This window comes from Anser anser (genome assembly GCF_964211835.1).
Source record: "Anser anser genome assembly, chromosome: 3".
NCBI lineage: Eukaryota > Metazoa > Chordata > Aves > Anseriformes > Anatidae > Anser > Anser anser.
In genome coordinates, this window is record NC_139722.1 from 5,752,626 (window position 1) to 5,773,710 (window position 21,085).

At 35.1% G+C, this 21,085-nt stretch overlaps 1 protein-coding gene and 1 long non-coding RNA gene across 8 annotated transcripts in view; both read right to left on the bottom strand.

Moving 5' to 3' along the window:
• The window catches only part of SUPT3H (SPT3 homolog, SAGA and STAGA complex component), a 280,990-nt gene that overhangs the window by 177,047 nt on the left and 82,858 nt on the right, over nt 1-21,085 (bottom strand). The gene's annotated exons all lie outside the window — the stretch shown is intronic.
• Nucleotides 1-21,085, bottom strand: part of LOC310896889 — a 57,610-nt gene continuing 36,525 nt past the window's right edge. For both annotated transcript variants that reach the window (XR_014581900.1, XR_014581901.1), the window contains one exon: nt 1-21,085. This exon is cut by the window's right edge. This is a non-coding gene — a long non-coding RNA (uncharacterized lncRNA).

The window sequence follows — 21,085 nt, forward strand, 5'->3', positions numbered from 1 at the left end:
AAAAAAAGTAAGGGCGAGGTCTTTTTTTTTTTTTCAAACCCTCAGGCAACAGACCACACAAAGACATTTTAACTGGTCAAAGCTCAGAAATTTAAAGAGGAAGTCCTCTGGACCAAAGAAAACAGCACTCTTTCCAGAAGAAACTATGGTGGGTCTAACTAAGGTCCTTAAAGCTGAGCCCCTTTCCAAGATATGAGACTAACCCAATTCTTCAATATCTTTCTGAATTTGAAGATAAGAAATTCGTAGTCTTCATAGAATGCTTTGTATTTACTGAGTAGCGACCAACATAATGCCCTTAAAATAAATAAATAAATATGCTACAGATGAGCATCCATTGGATTCTGCCAACATTCAACGCATTTCTGAATCTTACCTGTGTGAATATGCCAAAAGTAATACCATAAGTCACAGAACATATGCACAAACAAGAACAGCTTTGAGATCACCGTAATTTATAAGACTTGCTAGATCCAGATTTAAGATACCCTAAAAAAAAAAAAAAACTACGAAGAAGGAATTAACTAGACACCTTAGGACAGGGACCAGGATTTGGAATAGTGTTTGTTTCAACACTTAAAGACAATGTGGACATCAGTGGGAAGAACATGGTCAATTTTCAATCACTGCAACAGTTCTTACTATTCAAAGGGAAGACAAATGTAGTGGTCCACTTGGTGTTTAATGTCAAAGAAGACCCAGACCAAAGTAGATTAGCATCATATATAGTGGCAATCACAAGTAAAAATGGTCATACCAAACTCTGGTATAGGGTCATTGACAGGATCACATGTCTGGCAAACTGTTAAATTTCTGCCTGATCTGTAACAGTAGGATAAAATCCATTCATCATAAGGATTATGTCGCACCACAACTGACAGCCATACATTGATCTGAATTATAAAATCCTATTAAGATACCAACTCTCCGCATCAGAAATCTAAATACCAGCTACGTAACTAACAGGCAACTGAAGTGAGGAGCAAAGAAAATATTATGTAAACAGCACTTGAGTTTCTACTGAGTTCTGTACCATAAGAGTTTCTTTTGAACCAATGACATGGAAAAAAATCAGATTTTCACAATGTATAACATCAACTAGACATTATTAAACAAAGTTTAACGTATCAGGAATGCTTTATCAATGGAAAAGTTATTTTGATTATATTTATCTTGTATCTATACATTCCATTAAACTTTCTGAAGTGTATAATCTACCAATTTACTGAAAAATCCTGTTAAAATTAATATTTTTAAATATATCAATTAATAGCTATTCTTTTCACACTGAAGGTGTATTACCATTTACAAATGGCATGCCTTTAACTCAATATCGAATTTTAGTTTTGTCCACAGAATTCAAGACCGTGTTCCACCCGTCTGGATTTTGGCATTAAAGTCGGGGTACAAATTAACTTAATTCAAACAGATGCCAAAACATAGCTGTTCTGAAATGGATCTCCCCCAAATCTATTTTTGTTTTCATATTAGACTATCTGAAAGGTCATTAAAAAAAGACATTAACACAACTTCCTGAAAATGCAGCAAAAATGTTTTATAAAAAAGCTCTAAAGGTGGTACACCAAATATACATTTATACAAAATATGGTTGATAACCTGGCCATTATTTACCTGAATTACCATGAAGATGGTTTTCTGTCTTTCTGTTATCATTTCATTTTCATCTATGAATAATTTATATTATATTTGAATAAAAGACATTTGTTATGCTTTATTTTTAACATATTAAACTAAAACACCTTTCCATTTTAAAGGTTAACATGTCAATTAGTCTTCATAAATACATCATTGCACATGTGTATATCAAAAAAAACCGTATATACCATGTATGTATGTGTGTACCTAAATCAGTATATACACTCCTACTGTCTGGGAGTTTTCAAATCCTACGAGAGAGAAAATATTTTTTAAATGTTGGGAACATTTTTTAATATTTTGGGGACAATGATACCAACATAGTGAAAAAGAGGATGTTCACAGACAAAACAAATCCAACAGAAACCATCAAGTGTATTCCTACAGCATTATTTTTGGCAGCAGAGTTTTTTGATAGGCAGAAAATGCAAAGAACTATAAGCAGTGCCAGAAGAAGATCACATAGGATGAAATACAGTTTATGGGGGCTTACTGGTGATGTGGGTTATGAGGAGACCTTCATAGCATCATGAGACTACCCAACCATACTCAGAGTTTGTCAAAATAATCCCTTTCTACTTAAAACACTTTTGAACAGATGTTTGTCATTGTTTTTTTCGAAAACAAACAAAAAATTTTCAAAAATGTGACTTTATCAAAGTGCTGCAATTCACATGAAAACATGCTTCATTTTTTTTTTAATATCGTACTGACAGCAAATATATTGAACATACATACACTATTTCTTGGTACTGAGATAAACTTGGACAATGAATGGCAGCTTAAAACGAATATACAGTGTTGTGTTACAGTACTTTAATTTACAGCCTCTGAACGTAACTGTTAGTGGTATGCTTTATCTCTGCACTTTACACACAATGAGTTTGACACCATTGCTATTCAATAGTTACATAATTAAATGTGAATATGATTTTAAAACTGCTGGTGGAACCCAAAATGCAATAATAGGTCACGTGTTCAGATCAATTATTTAAGTAAAGAGGCAAGCGTATAGACTTGCATCCAAACGCAAGGATGTTCACCCAATATCAAAGAGGAAAGACGGGATGCTAACGCTACCAACTCCGCACAACTCAGGAGTGCAACAGGACCCCAGTGGGCTGCAGGATGAGGATGAAAGCTCTACATGGCCAGGACAGCACCACGGCAAGCACGGAATGCAACAGCATCGCTGAGCTCTTAAGCAAAACCGTCTTCCTCCTGCGCATTAGGAAAAGATTTTGCAGAATATGGGATTTTTCAGAGAACGGAGTTGTACTTTGACTTCTAGAAAGAGATAAAATGTAAAAAGTTGATATAAACTCAGAAAATTTGATTTTAAAGTTGTATTAAGTAATTACAGTTAATGTCCAAGAAACACTATGAGGTACTCGATAGCTCTAAATCAAAAGACTGGTTACAACCAAAATCAAATATAGCAAATCAATTAAATTACTGACCCAAGGTATATACTTGGTGAGTCAGTTATCAAATTCATCAGCCTCCACACAGGAGCCGCCACATTGTAATCACTGCCTTATAGAGAGGATTAAACCATGTTATCATTTTGGACTCCTTCTAGGCTTATAATCTAAACTAATTATGTAATTTTACTAATCACTTGGGTTGAGTAAATGAAAAACTTAGGCGCACTATTTCTGAAATGTCATGAGACAAAATTATCTTTAAAACTTTATTATTATTATTATTATTCTGTAAACAAACGAAAATTTGAATCATTTTTTTGTTTTCAGAGCAATATATCCAAAACATTGTATAGCATTATGCATAGCAGGACTATATTCACCATATAAGTGATAAAGAAATCAAGAATATCAAATTATTTACTAGTAACATATTAAATATTGCCATAAAAGTATGTCTAGCGAATTAATTCACTATATAGGAAAACTTTTGTGGAACAAATAGAACTGGCATGCCTGAATTATACCACCAGATTTCTGGCCTACTACAAGGTTTTTAGTCCTTAAACACTTCTATCATCTCTATGATTATAGCTAATTGTCTAGCTTGTATGCCATTTATAAGGAGATTAAGCTAGAGAGAACTGGATATATAGAAACTGACAGAAAAAATGTTTTAACTAATTTAAATGTCCATATGGAGTGCAGGAAAATACGTGGGGTGAAGGCATCCCTTCAAGAGGCATCCCATTTGTGACAGAAAGTAAAATTATCCCCAACAATACCGAGAAAGGTGTGAAGACAGCCCCATTCTGATTTGGAAAACTGATCTGTGGCGTTCCTGTACAGAAAGACAGTTACAAGTCTGTCTTCAGAAGGACTCCTACCATTCTAAAAATACTGTCCCACAGCTGTTTAAAATTTATTTTTTTAGACCATAGCACCACTGTTTGGTTGTTTCCAATTTCTGAAACCACAAATAGTAAAAGTGTACTCAGTCTACTGCAAACATAAATAGCAAATGCACGCTTCAGCACTTTTAAAAGGATATGGAAATTGGCAACAAAAATGCAGTTCATGTTGAAAATTTACGAGGGCCCTGCCATATTTCTTCAGAAATACAATCAGGTAAAAATTAGGAAGATCTCTACCAGCTGGGTGGCATTTTTGTGTTTTCTTTACTTATATATATATTTTTTTTTAACTGAAAGACTTTCATTATGCAACTTCTGGCACTTGATAAAATAGAGCATGGTACCTTTGCTAAAACCACAGTTTCTTTGGTTATGTTTAGCATTACACAAACATCTTTCACCTTAGATATCCTCTTGCATTAGTGTGTTTAATTTCAAATACTCTCAGGAACATTACTTTTTTTTTTTTTAAAGAAATTATTTTAATGACGATCAGTAAATGAAATGTACAAGTTATTCTTTTTCCCCCCAAATTTCACAGGTCATTTAAAAATAATCCAAGCCTTCAAAATTATACTTGCATATATTTGGAGCTTTACATGCATATTTCTATTAAAAGCTAAAGTAGTCCAATAATATCATATTTTCACATGGATTTATTTCAAGAAACACAGCACATAATGGCAAAGTATCTTGTAGGTAAAGGTAACAGTAGAAATGTTAAAAAATGTGATTACATTCTTTTTATGAACATCAAAAGCATGAAAACCTGAAGGAAATGTCAATATTTTTTTGTCTGAAGTACACTTCTTGAAAGCAGTCCGGATCCCAAGGAAGTTGATGGGAGTTTAAAGTCATGGGGGCTGAGAATTCAGCCTTAATGTGTGTGAATTCAAGTGAGATCACTAAGAAAAATATCTATTTAGAGTGCTATTTATGAACTGTTTTATCCTGACATAAATGCATCTAAAAGTAGAAACAGGTAACATTCCTTTTTTTCTTTTCCTTCCCCTCATCAGAAGCAGCTTTTTGGTGGTTTCTATAGCAATAGGTAATTTCTATCAATGGAAAATCACTTGAAACCCTAATCTCTGAGGTATAACAGTCCTAATTCAAAATAATAACAACAACAAAAGGAAGCCAAAATCCATGAGGTCACACCAAAACCAAAATATATATTTTAAAGTGAATATATTTTAGAAAAGATGGAGAGAATAATGTTGAATATTTTACTTTTTTCTTGATCACTTGAAGCTAAAAAGACAACAGAAAAATAAATTCAACTCCTTAAGATTTAGGACGACTTTCTTTTGGTAGAGGTTACTTATTACTACAGGCTTTCCTAGCCACACCATTTAGAGAAGGCACGGGCATATATTTATGTTCTTTAAAACAATTCCATACACTTCTGAATTTTTGCCTGAGTAGGTATTTTGTGTATTTGGAGAAATCTACTTCCTAGTAACCTCGAGTGAATTGCAGACACGTATCCATGATTTTACCATGTACGTTATACAAAAAACTGGTTGTGCATAAGACAATCACAGTCAGACTATGTAAGAAACATTTGCCTAATGGGCCATAACACACTGGATAAAAGCCACATATATTAAATCACGTTAGATACGTTTTTGCTGTTGACTTGATTAGTTTTTTCTGTCCAATTTGCCAAGTCAGAAATACTATGTTTCTGACTGTAAGTAGGACAATTTGATTAAAGCATTGCTAACATTTTTTTCCCCAAAATATGGGAAGTGCATAAAGTGCTTCTGCACTGTATTTCCTACTGGTACTTGACCCAAATAAAAAATCCCAAACTCAGAGTTGAAACCCCGAGAGGAGAGAGAAGTCTCAAAATAAAAGTGAAATGAGTATCAAAAGCCTGCAAACGATCCTGGTTATAGGAATGGGAACAGGGTCAGGACCTGAGATTGGCAGTCGCTGCAGAGGTGGAGGCACGAGCCGAGCATGACTGAATTTCCTCAATATTTTTATATCCGTATTAAGACCTAAGAACGCATCATAGCAATTTCATGCTCTCAGATTAGTTTGTAATGTATTGTGGAAAAAAAGTCAATTTATAAATTAAATCACAAATTGGCACTTATCTGTGTTCTTTGGCCTTACTTGAAGATCCTTTCTATAGAGAGGTTCTGACATCTTTCATTTTTAAAGCTAACATTAATATTTTAGGATAAAATTATGCCCTGCAGAAATAAAGATTAAGACAGAACACAAGCCCTTTTCTTAATTAATTAAGAATAAACTGGTGTGTACTTTAATGACTTTTCAGTGCATTACTGCAGAATTACAGAATTCCCAATCTCACACTCTGTAGGATTTGAGTTTTTTTTTGTTTGGGGAGGGGATAGAGGGGACCCTCAGTAACTTCTCTGCTTCTGAAACTTTGTATTACACAGTTATTTTTCACTGCATATTAAGCTTTGTGATGGAAAACCTTTCCCAACTACTCATTAGAAGAAAAATATTAGTTTAAAATTTAAACTGTTTGTGAAGCATAATTTTAACTAGGAAAATTCCTGTTGTAAATATAGAACTGAAATACTGTGATGTGGTTAACTGCACCTGCCACCCAAAAGGGTTTTGCAATATTACGCATAGACTTTAAAAGGAAAAATGATCTGAGAGAAGCAAATAATGGCAACAGCACTAATAAATGTTTGATTAAGTTTATTTAAAGGAATCATTTAATTCCATTAAAAAAAATACTCCATCCAGTTTACTAATATCTACACATTCAGCATTTAAGTACCTACTTTTGCACTTACGTTAAGAATAATATTTAAATACATGATTTTCTTGAAGGTCATCTTCAGTGCTAAGGCAAACACACACACAAAAAAAGAATTTAACATGTTTGCCCATGTATGAGTGAGGACTTAAAGGATAAACTACATTTGTAAACCACAATCTAATAATGCTATGGAAAAAAAAAAAACTTAAAGACACTAAAAGGTACAACCTGAGCCCAAAGAAAAATGTGATGCTTCTAACCATAATGTATAAAAGAGATACTGTATATGAGATAACGTATAATGGAATACCACTTGTATAAACGAGAACACTTTATTCTAGAAGCTGTAGCTACATAAACTACCTACTTGATACGCATGGTGCATAAATTCATACACCTTACACAAAGCAATATTGGGGGATGGAAAGCATAGCCAGCATCACATATCTTAATTACAAAAAATTTATTTGGAAGAAATACCATAGCAGAACAGCTAAGAAGTAGAATGTCACTGGGAATATCACCCAGAGGGGGAAAAAATACATATTTTTTATCCTTATTTCTTAGTGGAAAGCGGGGGAGAAGTTATGGTATGGAACCAGTACAGTAGGCAAATGGGTGCTGATGCCAGTAAAAGGAGATGGAAGACTACAGACAGATGGGAGACAGAACAGGCGGTCAAGGCGTTGGCTTTTGCAGTCCATTTTCCTGTTGGCTTTTTCAACTAAAAATGTAAATTTGTTGAACTTACTAAATTGTGATTTTCTTTCTTTAAAGGAGAAAATTATTATATCCAATCACTCCCTTCAAATCACCCTAAACAAATTAAAAAAAAAAAAAAACAAACTTTATTCTTGTAGAAATAGTCAAGTGCTTGGTTTCTAGAAATATGCCTCCTTAAACTAAGCAGGCAGTAGGAGAAATTAGTCCTTTCTCTGGATACAGTAAGTATCCGTCAGCAATATGTACAATTTAAGAAAATACGTTATATAGTTTTCCTTGAATACTTTTCAAACTTTCCTGAGCAAATTCTTGAGACGCAATAGGACAGTACTGAAGCTAAATCTGAAAAAGCTGAATAAATGAAATGTATATGTTACATTGGAGAGTTTTTTGGTGCTGAACACCGGCATAGCTTCTGCATAATAAATTGTTTCCTTAATTCGATGCACTTGAATGTGCAGGACCAGTATTAGAAATGTTATAACCCCTGAAATGAAACAGCATTGCCATTCTAATACCAGGCAGCACGCACATACTTCCTGATTTTAACGAGACCCTATCCTAAAAACGAAAAATCATCTTCTTCACTGGAAAACTCGAAGGCAGACGTGGGCTCCCGTCCTTCAAAGACTCGCAGAGGGCTGCACGGCACGCAGCGAGGAGCCCGTCAGAACTTGGCATGCCTCCAGGCGTTTCAGTTCAGCTCGCTCTTAAGGATGAAACCCTGCTAACATATACAAGTTTGCTTAACTCGAGCTGTGCAAGCACACCCACTGTCTTAAAAAGGAACTACTTTTGCGCGTAACGCTTGGCATACGCCTGGCTTTATGGTACAAACCCTTTGGAGCAGTCTGTCTTCCTATCTGCATAAAGAAGCCATAATCATGACTGGCTTCTTTGAGCGCTACCACAACACAAACAAATAAAATTACACACAAAAACTGCATTAAACGGCATTTAGAGTTGCAAAAGCCTGCATTCATAAATTGGGAAATGGCAGTCTGAAGATGGACTGCTGGTCTTAAGACCTTTTTTTTCCCTTGCCATTCAGAGGCTGCCTGCCCCTACCCCATCCCACTAAGGGGGCCCCGGGGTTGATATAAATATATAAAATACCATCTGCCCCATCCCTGCCTCTCAGCTGGGTTTTATCCCCCTCCTGCAGCCAGCTGGGGGCTCCTGGCCCCTCCGATCCACAGCTCACCCCCCAGGCTCTCTCTGGCTTTACCAACTATTTGCTTACAGCAGGGAGATGATGAGAATCCCGACTTGAGCCAAAACCCCGGGTTCTGCCCCGCATTATGGGGGAAGTATGTTTTGCCTCAAACAAAGTATTTCGCTCCAGCAACTTTAATATATATACTGTCTGCTCAGTTGTGGTCCCTTTCCCCATAGAGCAGCCTGCCTTGCCTGCTTTTAATACCCCCTCCATTTTAAGCAACGTGATCATGTCGATCTCTCTCCCTGGTCCTGGCACCTCTAGCAGTATTGAGATAATTTTGCTGCCCAACTGAAAGCCTTCAAGGGAGCAGGCATAGCCAGCCCTTTTTCTGAACATCTGTCTGTATGGGAGATTTCAATTCTCATAGCAGGAGTGAGATGAAGCCACTGAAATAGAGGAATCCTAGCAGGAAACGTTAGGGAACCTTACTACAGCTTAACACGGTGCTGATCCGAGCCATAATTGCACCACGGCTCCGCTAGTTGGACGAATGCATGCATGTGTTCCTGTCCTCAGAATTACTGCTCTTTTACATAATTTAACAACAAACATAAAACATTGCCGAAGTAAGGTTAAATTACTTATCTCATAGTTTGGTAAAAACATCCAGGACTCCCCGATGTGACGTAGAAAAACTACTTCACAGGATGAGGAAAACTAATGTTTGGGTAATTTTATTATGTTTTAATCGTATGTACTCTTCCTACCATGCAGAGAATGCTCCTGAAAGCAGTGCCACACACAGAATTAAATGCAATAACAGAAATACTCCCAAATAAATATATTGTTAAAAGGCTGAGAAGGCCAGAAAATTATAACTTTTTAGCTTCCTTAAGAATGGCAGAAATTACAGAGCACATTAAATGCTTAATACACTGTGAAAGTATGGATCAGTTCTAATAAAGTAAAAGTCAGCGTACATTAAAAAAAATGTGATAACTACATAATCATTTAAATTTGTTCTATTTCTGACTATTCTAAAGAAGCATTGTAAAGAGAAATGCAGAGGTAAGGTATGAACAATGCTTTATATTTTTAATAAATTATAAATTGAATGTGTCATACATCAAGTAAAATCTACTTTGGCTAAATACTAGGACCAATGTCTTCTATTCTTTAACTAATTCTACCACACATTTATTCATTTCTTATTTATTCTGTTATGCTACAGCTGCCTGTTTAATAATGAAATATGTAACATCTTCCACTTCCCTCTGCCAATTTATCTTTTTTTATTCCATAAATAAAACACTTTTATCTGTTAGGCATATAAAACATATATAAATCAGAAATTCTGCAGAACAGAGCTTTTGAATTCATATTTTCAAAGATCAGTTAAGAAATATGTTGCTCTAAGACCAAAGTCTTATTTATATGAGTTTGTGGCTTAACTGACAAGTATTTTTCTGTGACAAGTAAGGGCAGACAGTTTGTATCTTAAATACCATAATCCAGTTTTCAACCCATGTAGACGTCTGGAAGGGAACCAGTCAGTAAAGTAAATTATATTATATCCCACTGACAGTCCAAATACAATCCAGGAGATTCATTACTTCTACCAAAGACAAAAGAAAAATATGGGAAAGGTGTGGGAGGGTCAGAAATATCTGCAACTTGCAAGATTGCTTAATCAAAGTGAACAGACATTATTTTTAAAAACACAAATAGCAGTTATTTCTTGGTTTAAATGCAAAGGTGGAATATAAGCAACAGCTTGCTACATTTTTATGTGAGGCCATGGGCTAACTGTTTCTGTTTTACAAGCTGCCAGGAGTTTGACCTCTTTAATTTGCTGGGAGACATGGAAACAGCACCTCAAAAATGATATTTCTTAGCTAATGTGAATATTTTCTCTCTGCATGCTTTATATTAGTTTATGCAGTTATTTATTCACAAGAGATTTTCCAATTCTTAGATAGTGGCCTCTCACACAAGACAGACCTCACTGATCTAGAAGCCAAGATGTGCAGATAATTGCAGGCAAAACTGCAATTTAGCCTTTTTAATTCCAAAGTAACATCTGAGAAGGAACATTTCTGCATGAATTACAGTCTGAACTTAAATAGTACATTCTTTTCTTGCAGTAACTTCTTCAGCTAACAACCCAAACTGGGCATTTACAAACTGAATCTCGTCCTTACCTGAAGTGGCTCCATATGAAGACGAATACAAACTCAGATTTTTTTTATTATTATTATTTGTTTTTTGTAACAGGAATTATGAATAATTATAACTCATTCATTGCTTTATTCGTAATATATATTCCAAAATCAAACTAATCCAAACTTGATGTATACAGAATATTACCTATACTATATGAGATGCAGACAGTCCCTTCTCTCATTTCCAAATGAGAAACTGAGCAAATATGGTTTTTAATTACAACACCAGTTTCAATTTCCACACAAAGGCCATATGATATTCTACAGAACAAGAAATTGGGAAAGAGGCACTAAGTATGCAGCATACATTTTTCTGTGCTTTAACTGAATTCTTTGATTCTAGTCAGACCTACAGTATTGTATTCAAAGTTATTCCTGATGAATTTTAGAAAATTACTCACTTCTAGTTCCAAAATTTTGGAAACATTTTTTTTCACTGGGATCTTCCTGCTCCCCTGAAAATGCCCCTGCAGCCATCACTTCACCTTGGTAGTATTCATATATCTGCATGAGTGGGAGAAAATTCCTCTGTTTTGACAGAAGCTGGAAAGTGAGGAACTGGGTATAACTCCAAAGTTAGTGACTCCTATAAAAACTCGGTATGCATCTTCAGCAGCTGAAGTGAAGTTTATTTCCATAACACAAAAAAAGTTAAGTTTCTGTGAAAACAGGAGAAGCCTCTCTATAAACTCAATAGCTACAACTGTACAAAATATTTTAAGTTGATGCATAAGAGAACATGTTTTTATTCCGTAGGCTTGTATTATGGGAAGCTTAAATACAGATTATCTCATTCAGTAACTCCCACTTTACAGTAGTAGCAATTCATTCTAATTGCTTGGGTAGCACACTCAGGAAAAAGAGTATTTTTCCTTTTCACTGAATAATGTTTCATGTTCGGTTAAATGCAGGAAGTTACACCACCATTGGAATGTGATTGTCTGCGACTGCATAGGTTATGCATAGGTTTGTGTTTTGCTAAATATTAAAATGTTAGCCCTTCAGCATCGCTTTGCAAAATATTTTTAGCTTATAACTAGCTAAACTAAAAAGGAATCTATCCACTGCAATCAAAATAATTTCAAACCATGCATAATCATTTTTCACAGATTTTTTTTTCCTGTATGGAGTGGATTATAGTAAATGTAATTCACACATGCTGTTTCTTATTCAGAGGAAAACACAGAATAAGGATGTGGAGAATTTCTAGCCAAATCTTCATTCAGATCCAAGATCCACGGACGCCACTGTAATTGAGAGACATTCACAACCAGATAGCTGTAGACTTCATTTTCGTTTAAAATAATACCTCTTCTACATCAGTTCCAACTAAAACATTAATGTTATTTAACTTCTAGCAAACTGCCTTGAGCTGAACGTACAACAGATTACAGTTTCTTGTTTTAATTTCGTTCAGCAAAGGACGTTGCTCAGAACCGTATACTTACACTCACAGATCGATTATGTAAACGTGCAGCTTCTTTTCAGACTGCTATAAAATTACGTGTAACTAATAACATTCTTCTTTTAGAGCTTGATTCGTCTGGCATGTGACAATGGAAAATGAGCTATTCCTCCCATACATCAACATATACACTGTGTCAGTTACTTGAGCTCATCGTGCTCAGCCTAAAAATGCCTACTCATAACGCCTAGTCACTCAGCAATCTGAAATGCTTAATTAACTGTCAAAGAAACACTTTTATTGCTTTCAGATTTCAAATAAGCTGTGATTTAGTTCCACCGCTCTGCCACTCTGCTTTGTATAAAGAAGAATGATTTCAAAATGCCACACTTGAAATTTTACAATATGAGGGGATATAGAGTTGTATCATATGAAAACGTATAAAGGAGAAACAACCCCAAGAAATACTAAAGCTACACTGTGTTTTTTTCTCAGGGCTCCCCACCTCTATAACAGATGCTTATTTCAATTTTAAAAGCATTATCAATTCCATATTGATTACTGCCAGTGTACAAAGGAGGAAAAAATGATTAAATCTTCCAAATAAAAGTTTATTTTAAAGGTGACCTTATTTTAAAATTAACTTAAAAATAACAGAGATCTGCTCCCTCAGGTATTCTATAAATACTCGTGTGCTGGTTCTCAGCTTCATCAGAGGACACTCCCCCGAGCATCTGTAGCTTGCATGTCAGTCTTTTCATTTCCAATTTGAAAAAATTATACAGATTTTTAGGCAGTTCAGTAACCCTGTAACTTTAACAGGCTTTCATTACTAAGTTGTGATTGGAAAATGCTCACAAAGACAATCACATTCCAAAATCATTTCATCAGTTTATCTTGTTTCTCATTTTCCATGCACAGAACCTTTCACTTATAAATTAAGCTAACCACGTCACCATTTCTATAAATTTTAAGCAACATAGCTCATTTGAAACTGATGTCCAAATGCCAGAATAAAGGGGCATGCTTTACTACAGTTGTTTCTATACTACAATGTTGGCAAACGTTCCAGCCCACGTTTGGATTTGATTTATTACAAAATTATTGCGTGGGTACTTGCAGAGATATGTGAAATGATGTCAAATTATCACTGCAAACACATTAGAATATTTTACAAAAACTGTAAAGAAAGAAAACATTACAGCCATGTTGTTAAAAATATGTAGCTATTGACTAGACTAAATAAATTGAGGTGTCCTTTCTCTGAAGTGAAATTAGTACACTTTTTCTGTATCACAAGAGGCAGTACCTGGAAATTCTGCTTTGCTGAAACATTGAAATTCCAAAAAGTTATTCCAAAGGATAAGCATATTTTTTCTGTAATTTTAAGCTTCAACCACTTCCCCAAATTTTTCCAAATTACATTTAAAAAATATTTAAATTCACAGTTAAATGACATCTTAGAAAGCCAAGGCAAATCTTAATATTGCTTTTCTACCTTGTAATAGTCATTAGATAAGTTTTCTCCTTAGTGAACTCCAAAGAAAAAAATTGCAACCAAGATATTTTTGAATATCAATTAATATAGACTCTAATCATAGTCTATCTCTGAAGCATATTTCTATTATTCAACAAATAAAAAAAAATATTCTGAAGTCTAATTTAAAATAAAAACACATGAAACTCACAGTTACATGTCTAAGAAAAACACATTACTATTTAAATGAATAAAAGGAAAGAATAAAATAGTACTTGAAAAAATAAGTTTCTTCTTTTGCACCTCTTAAGAGACTTAAGCTGTAAAAATACCTATAAGATATAATAAAATAGCTAAAAATGTATTTAAAGCTATTTTCCACTGTGATCAGCAATTTTAAGAGTGAAAATAGATGACATTATCACGTGACAGGCCAGCATGAGACATGTAGCTTTAATATTGATTTGAAATAGCCATTTTCAGGGAACAGTTGAAATAACAGGGGCTAAACGTTCGATGTTTGAAGTACTGCTAGAAATGGCAAAAAGAAGTGTCAATGGAAATTCAGTCACCACACAGACTCTTCATTTTCCAACGTCAATATACTGAAGAGAAGGTCTCCCCTTCAATACTCACATTCAAAATTATGTTAGCAGCAAAGAACCTACGCATTTTAAATTTCTCTATTTGTTAAATTTGTTTTACTTTCTCTGCCGTATATTTCCCAGGCAGGAAAATAAAATTGGTAACCTCTCAGGACTTTAATTTACGGTGCCACAATTCAAATCATAGCAAGATTTCACACAGTCAGCACTGAAGTAAGATCCGTAGACACTGAATGAAACATGTATTTAAAGAGAAAAGGAAAAAGAGATGCCATGCAGTAGGTAAGATTTAAAATTAAATTATAAATAAATACCATTATAAATCAGACTGCAGCATTAATTACGGTGTGTTTGACTATGAAACATGCAACCCCATGATTTTTAAATTGTAGCATCTCAGAAGAAATCAGAATTTACAGTAAGACTAACTTTTACAAGGAGCCATTACCCAATAGAAAACTAAACTACAAAAAAAAAAATTCTTTATTCTTCACAGCTGCCTCTTATATTCCCGTGCCACATCTGCTCATTATATTTACTCTATCTTTTGCTCTAATAATTTTCTGTCCTCTGATAATTCCACACCAGCAAGATAATACCGCTCCCAAACCATACCACCACAGATGGATAGGAAGTTTAGTTGGGAAATGGTGGAAGCCACTTCCAAAGCAGCTTGCTAGAAAATACATTCAAGAAATATATCTTTTACAAAAAATCAGTGTAAAACCATAGTTGAATAAAACCAGCACTGTGAATAGGTACAACAACTCCAGATTTTCACAGTTTTTGCTTAACTATGCCAACCAGGGAAGGTCAGTTTCTATACTTGCTTCCTACAACTTCTGCTCACAGCTATACGTTGGGGTGCAGCTCAGCAGGATCAGGACCCAGAGTGACCAGTAAGACCCTCTGGGGTTTGATGCCCATTCTGGGATACTGCCCTAGGGCACGAGACTCTGAAAAAAATGGGCAATAATTGCAATGCAGCCTGTACTATATTTAACTTTTTCACAGCATCACAGGAAGGTTTAGGTTGGAAGGGACCTTTGAAAGCCATCTGGTGCAACCCCTCTGCTAAAGCAGGGCTACCAAACATGGCATATGGGGGATCTGGAATATGGGGAAACTGGAATATGGGGGCAGAATTCAAGTGTCTGCCTTCCTAAACCTGTCTGTGGGTGGGAGACAGACGCCCACCTCCCCAAAACAGGCATTTTTGATCAGATCTTGAGGATATAAAGCTAAGTACACTGTAAAGTATCATACTAAATACATCTATAATAATACGATTTATAATTTAGGAGAGAAGGGACCTCTGATCATCATGTGGTCTAAATTTCCACTGAAAATATGGGTGGTGGTAAAATACATGAGTTATATAAAAGACTACCTAGTCTCCAGAAGCTTACAGGACTTTACCACTCTCTGAGCCTTAGGTGGATTTCAGTGTTCAAGTCTCAGCTCCGGCAGATTAAGTTTTGCATAATACTGAGAGTTAATTTTCATTAATGAAATCCATAAATTCACATGCATTTTAAATCCCATTTTTCTGCCTTAAGCATTCTTTATGAATGCCATTAAAAGAAACGTACTTACTTGTACAGTCCACTGTCTTGCCACTGCAAATAAACATCACCTATAAATGCAGCCGCAATTTTATGTTCTACCTTCACTTCCAATAGAGCATGGTAACAATTTGCATATTCCATAAATCTATATCCCTACTAGCAAACCTAAAACAATTGATTTTCCAACTAAACTCCTTGAACTTCTCTTCTGCCTGTTCTCCTACAGCAGTTCTTCAAAGTGCAAGTAAAACCACTGTACGTTGCTATCAGTTCAGGACATCCTCGATATTCCAAACTTTCAGCATAAGATTTGCCAATGGCTTACCCTCACCTTCAAATTCAAATTTTCTTTATTTAACCCTCACACTGTAACTATGCTCCTACTAAAACTTGCAACTAATTTCCTCCTGCTCAACACCTTTCTGTCCTATTCTTTCTCCAGTACTAAACTTTTTATCACTTCCTTCCCCCCGGCCAGCCTGAACTCACCATTTCCATGAAGCCTCCTACATTGGCAAAAACAATACCCTTGCCTCCAACAAACTTTTTTTCCATCAAACAACGCTACATGTATTTTTCTTTTGGAAGGTCACGTACAGATGAACCAGTAAGACTATGAAACTGCAATCTTCTACCACGGAGTGTTACATTTTCCACACGTTGCAGACTTAACCAGCTACACTCCCTTGATAGGTGCTGACCTCGTCTAGTAGGTTGGCTTGTACCGTAAGTCCTTCCAGAACAAGGTATGTCCTTTTTTCCCTCCCAAGGAGGCCATAGACTATAATGGTAATTTAAACTAATTTTTGATTGTATTAGCTCTTTGCAGATAGTCACAATGTAAGTGTGTAAGGGAAGGTAAGTGAGAAGAGTCCAACTCCAGTTGCCATCATGATGGTTGACAGAGTACAGGAAGAGAACTAAAAATCCCCTAACATGTCTGAAAGATACTGCTGCTTACAGAGGACAATAGAGATAAAACCCACTATCCTTTCAGATGCACATTTTTGTCATGCTGAAAAACCCAAACACCAGGTTTACCACTAGTTAACTACTTAAAATAGTCCTAAGACGATAAGGATAATAAATAATACAAGAGCTATAAGAGAGTTGCTTCACCAAACTGATGGTGGGATACAGAAATATTAAACTTACAGTTTCCTCTTCATACCTTTTCTGTGGCTTGCTCAAAACTAGTAGGCTGGGATGATGCTCAGCCTACCAAAGAGGTGTATATATAAAAACATCTCAACAAATGTTAAACCAGCTGCCCTACATTATATTGCATAAAGAACATTCTGCCACAAATCTGAAAGTGCTTGTAAAAGAGAATATACCTGTCCTCCCTTGGAAAGTGGATAAATAAGTCAGACACCAAACAAACAAGGTTCCAAGATCATCCACATGCATCACGGTATGGCACAGTGTGCATAGACAAGCCCACGGCATTTTGGTCTGGTTTTCAGACTAGAGAAACTGGCAGGGGGAGGAAAAAATAACTAAATCTAAAATACCAACCTGATCTACTGCTGTACAAAGGGCAAGCTTTTATGAATCCTCCTAATCACTTGAAAAGCATGGCTGGTGAAAAGATGCTGCCGAAAGATGTATGAAAAACATACTGCCATACATCCTACTTAACGTAATTTGTTAAATTAAATTTTGTTGTAACACAGTAAATTTAAGCAAGCCAACAGCATGCTGTCAAAAACTTTATAAACCTGAAAATTAAACTTTTATAACCCAGAAAAATGTCAATATAATGAGAGCAATTAACTGCAGGAAGAGATTTTAAACAATAAAGGTATGTATAAATGAGCAGCATGGCTCATAGCGACAGTATCTAGCCATTCAATGACCACCCAAGTACACACAAGTTTAGAAACAAGTAATGTACTTCCTACAACAAATCTCAAAACTTTCTGACCACACACAGGCTATGTGGCAAAAAAAAAAAAAAAAAAAAAACTAAGAAAAACAGTCTAACGATTTAAACAAACAGAAGTTTATAAATGTGTTTTATTAAAAAAATCCTAATTTATAACATCCAAATGCCAGAAATAGGACCAGAAAAAGCCAGCCATGACAAAAGTGACAGTTACATGATGACAAATGAACTGTTTCTCACTTTTTAAGGAAATCTTCACTGAAAGTACTATAATATTATTATAAAAATTCATTAGAAGTGAAATTAAAAAAATCTATATTCATTATATGCATACTAGCAGTGTATCACGCAGACCAGCCTCAAAATACATTGAAGTAACTGTAACTCTACCTAGATAAAAGTATTGTATGTACAAATTTGCAAACATATTAATGAAAATGCCAAAAACAGCACATCTAAATTTGATTTCTGTTGTTATTACAGCAACAACCTGTGGACTTAAAGGGATGAGTGGTTACCACTGTGAGCACAAGCAAGCAGGAAGATAGCCCATGCACGGAGAGCTCCAACAGCCCACAATACACGTTTAAGATAAACCATAATAGGAAACAGCCATAAAAGAGAAGACAGATGGGTAGATGGAAATAGTTGTAAACCAAGCAGATTTGTTAATGAAGGAATAATCACATCTCGTTACCCGTGTAATTACTATCAGCAGTGGCCCCTAGGCATTACAGCCAAAGGAATGAAAGAAATTTAAATTCTCTAAGAACTATGCTTATAAATATCCACGCTCCCCACCATTTGCAACTTTATGCCACTTTCTACCACTTCAAATGCCATCCTTTCATTTACACTACAAATCTTGGATCGTTTTTCTATTTCACAAAACACTTCTGTTCTTCCACTTAAGTCTCCTTCATTATGTAGAAATATGGTTCTTGGAGAACCACAGTTTCACTGACTGTTGTAATTACAGTTTATCTTCCCTCATCTGAGTGGGATGCCAAGCTCTTAACGGCCAAGATTATATATTAATCTTTATTTCTCCAACGTTGTTAAAATTGACTTATCACTTCAAATCTAAACAGCAACAAATAAGTAAAAGTCAAGGGTAGCATGAAGATACCATAGGTAATTTTATTTTACAGATATTGTGAATAAACAAGAGCTCTTTTGGAAGGTATAGATTTGTTCATACGGTACACATGCCTATGAGAATATAAAATCACACTCTTAGCTTTTTTTTTTTTTTTTTTTTAAGCAAAAGTGAAATACTTAAGACCTACATGGTGCTACAGAATAAAATACATCACTAGTATACATGGCATACCATTTGTTTCCAAAGTACAGTACTATACCTGTGCAAAAAACACACCAATACTGATGTTTACTGAGACGTTAATTCTACATATACACACATGACATTTTTCTGTGGAGGGACACTTCTCATTTGAAAGTCAGGACTGTATTTTTCTTCCTCCTCCAGCTATATATACTTGTTATAGCAACATTACGCTAACTATAGGTAAGCAGAGTATTTAAGAAACACTTAAAGCAGTGTTTCTAATTTATAATTGTATTTCTAATACATGAAAATGTCTTATATTACCTGCAGTATACATTAAAATACATTGTTGGTACAGTTCTGCTTCTATAGATTGCACAGCATTTTCTGGATTGGGCAAGTCCCTCAAAGTATGAACAGATGCCCCTTTTCTATCCACATTGTCTTTTATGCTTGCAAGCATTAAAAGAATGAGAGAAACTGCAATAAAATAACCCTTTAGTTTCGTTAACAGAAGAACAAGAAATGCAGGTGCTGCAAAAGATCACCAAATTTTGAAAAATAGTATGAACATTTAATTTGCAGCCATGAAACTGCCAGAACATATTGAAAATGATCAGTATTTCTTTTCTAATGTTTTACAGAAAATGAACTTCCTATAACTCATCACATAAATTTCCCCAAGTCTCCCAACGCTGACTCGTTTCACTGGCTACAAAAAGCAACAAAGCTATTAAACAACAATTTTCACTTAAGGCAGATATTTAGACGCATCTATGCTTTCTGGTAAAATATACAGAAAACAAAAACTAGTATTTCAGATCAACAGAATGAAATGCTTATTTATTAAATATTTAATCAGAACCATCTCCAGTCTTCCTGAGTTGGTTATGGGACTTTTAATTCCTGTATAATACTCTCAGCTCCAAACCGTTTCCATCGTGGAGAGCTACACGTTCAAAAAGAAATATTAATGCTAACTGATCAGGAAGATTCACACAGTATCTTACGAAGAAGGAGTCCTTTTATGAAAGGAAAACTTTTACTTTGGAGTACCTTTTCTGTCTTAAAATTCACCACATATACAATTTGATCAAAGAGAGATTTCCATCAGCAATTGACCAACACACTCAACTGTTCAGCATCATAAGGGGAAAAACTAACAACCCACGATGTACTATTATCCACTTAAAATAAATACTGGCCTTGAAACATGCAATAGCATCATAAAAATAAAAGTACCACTCTTTATTATCTCAAACTACAAAAATGAACAGAAAACTTGAAAGTGCTTACAGGGTGGTTCTAAATATCCTGATGGAGCCTATTTACAGGTTAGTTAAGATTTTATTGAATGCCAAAATTTAAGGAATAAGGAAAATGTAAATAACTAAAATTTAGCAAAGGTTTTCCAGATAATGATCCAAGAATGGAAATTCTGAATAAGCTTTTAAATACCAACATGCTGATATGTGTAAAATATAATGGTCTCCAACAGCCAGTACAAAAAGAATGGAAAAACACAATCAAGCTATGCTAAATAAAGCCGCTTGAGTTAGCAAAACAGATTTTACATAGCCTTCAAAGGGAAACACTGCAAGAAAGGTTTTTTTATTTAGATTTTTCAACTAAACTATGTCTGTTTAGAAAAAAAAAAAATCTATAAATCTTAAAATAAAGTCTTGCAATAAATTTGTAGCACACACATCGGATTGCACCATGTCTCTAGCTGAGATCTATTTACCTCTAACTCCAGTTGTTCCTCTTCAGCATCACCACCTCACAGCTCTCGCTTCCATGGTTCAGCACCACAGCATGGAGAACCATATGCAGGGAACAAGCAGGGGTTTACCATGATGATCCATATCTCTATCTCCACATACTTGAATTACCGCAACTACTGTCCAGGAATGAAGACTAAAATCCAAAAAAACTTGTAACAGTACAACGCTTAGAAACCAACTGCTCCTAACAGCACAAAGGTCTGAAGGTCATTCA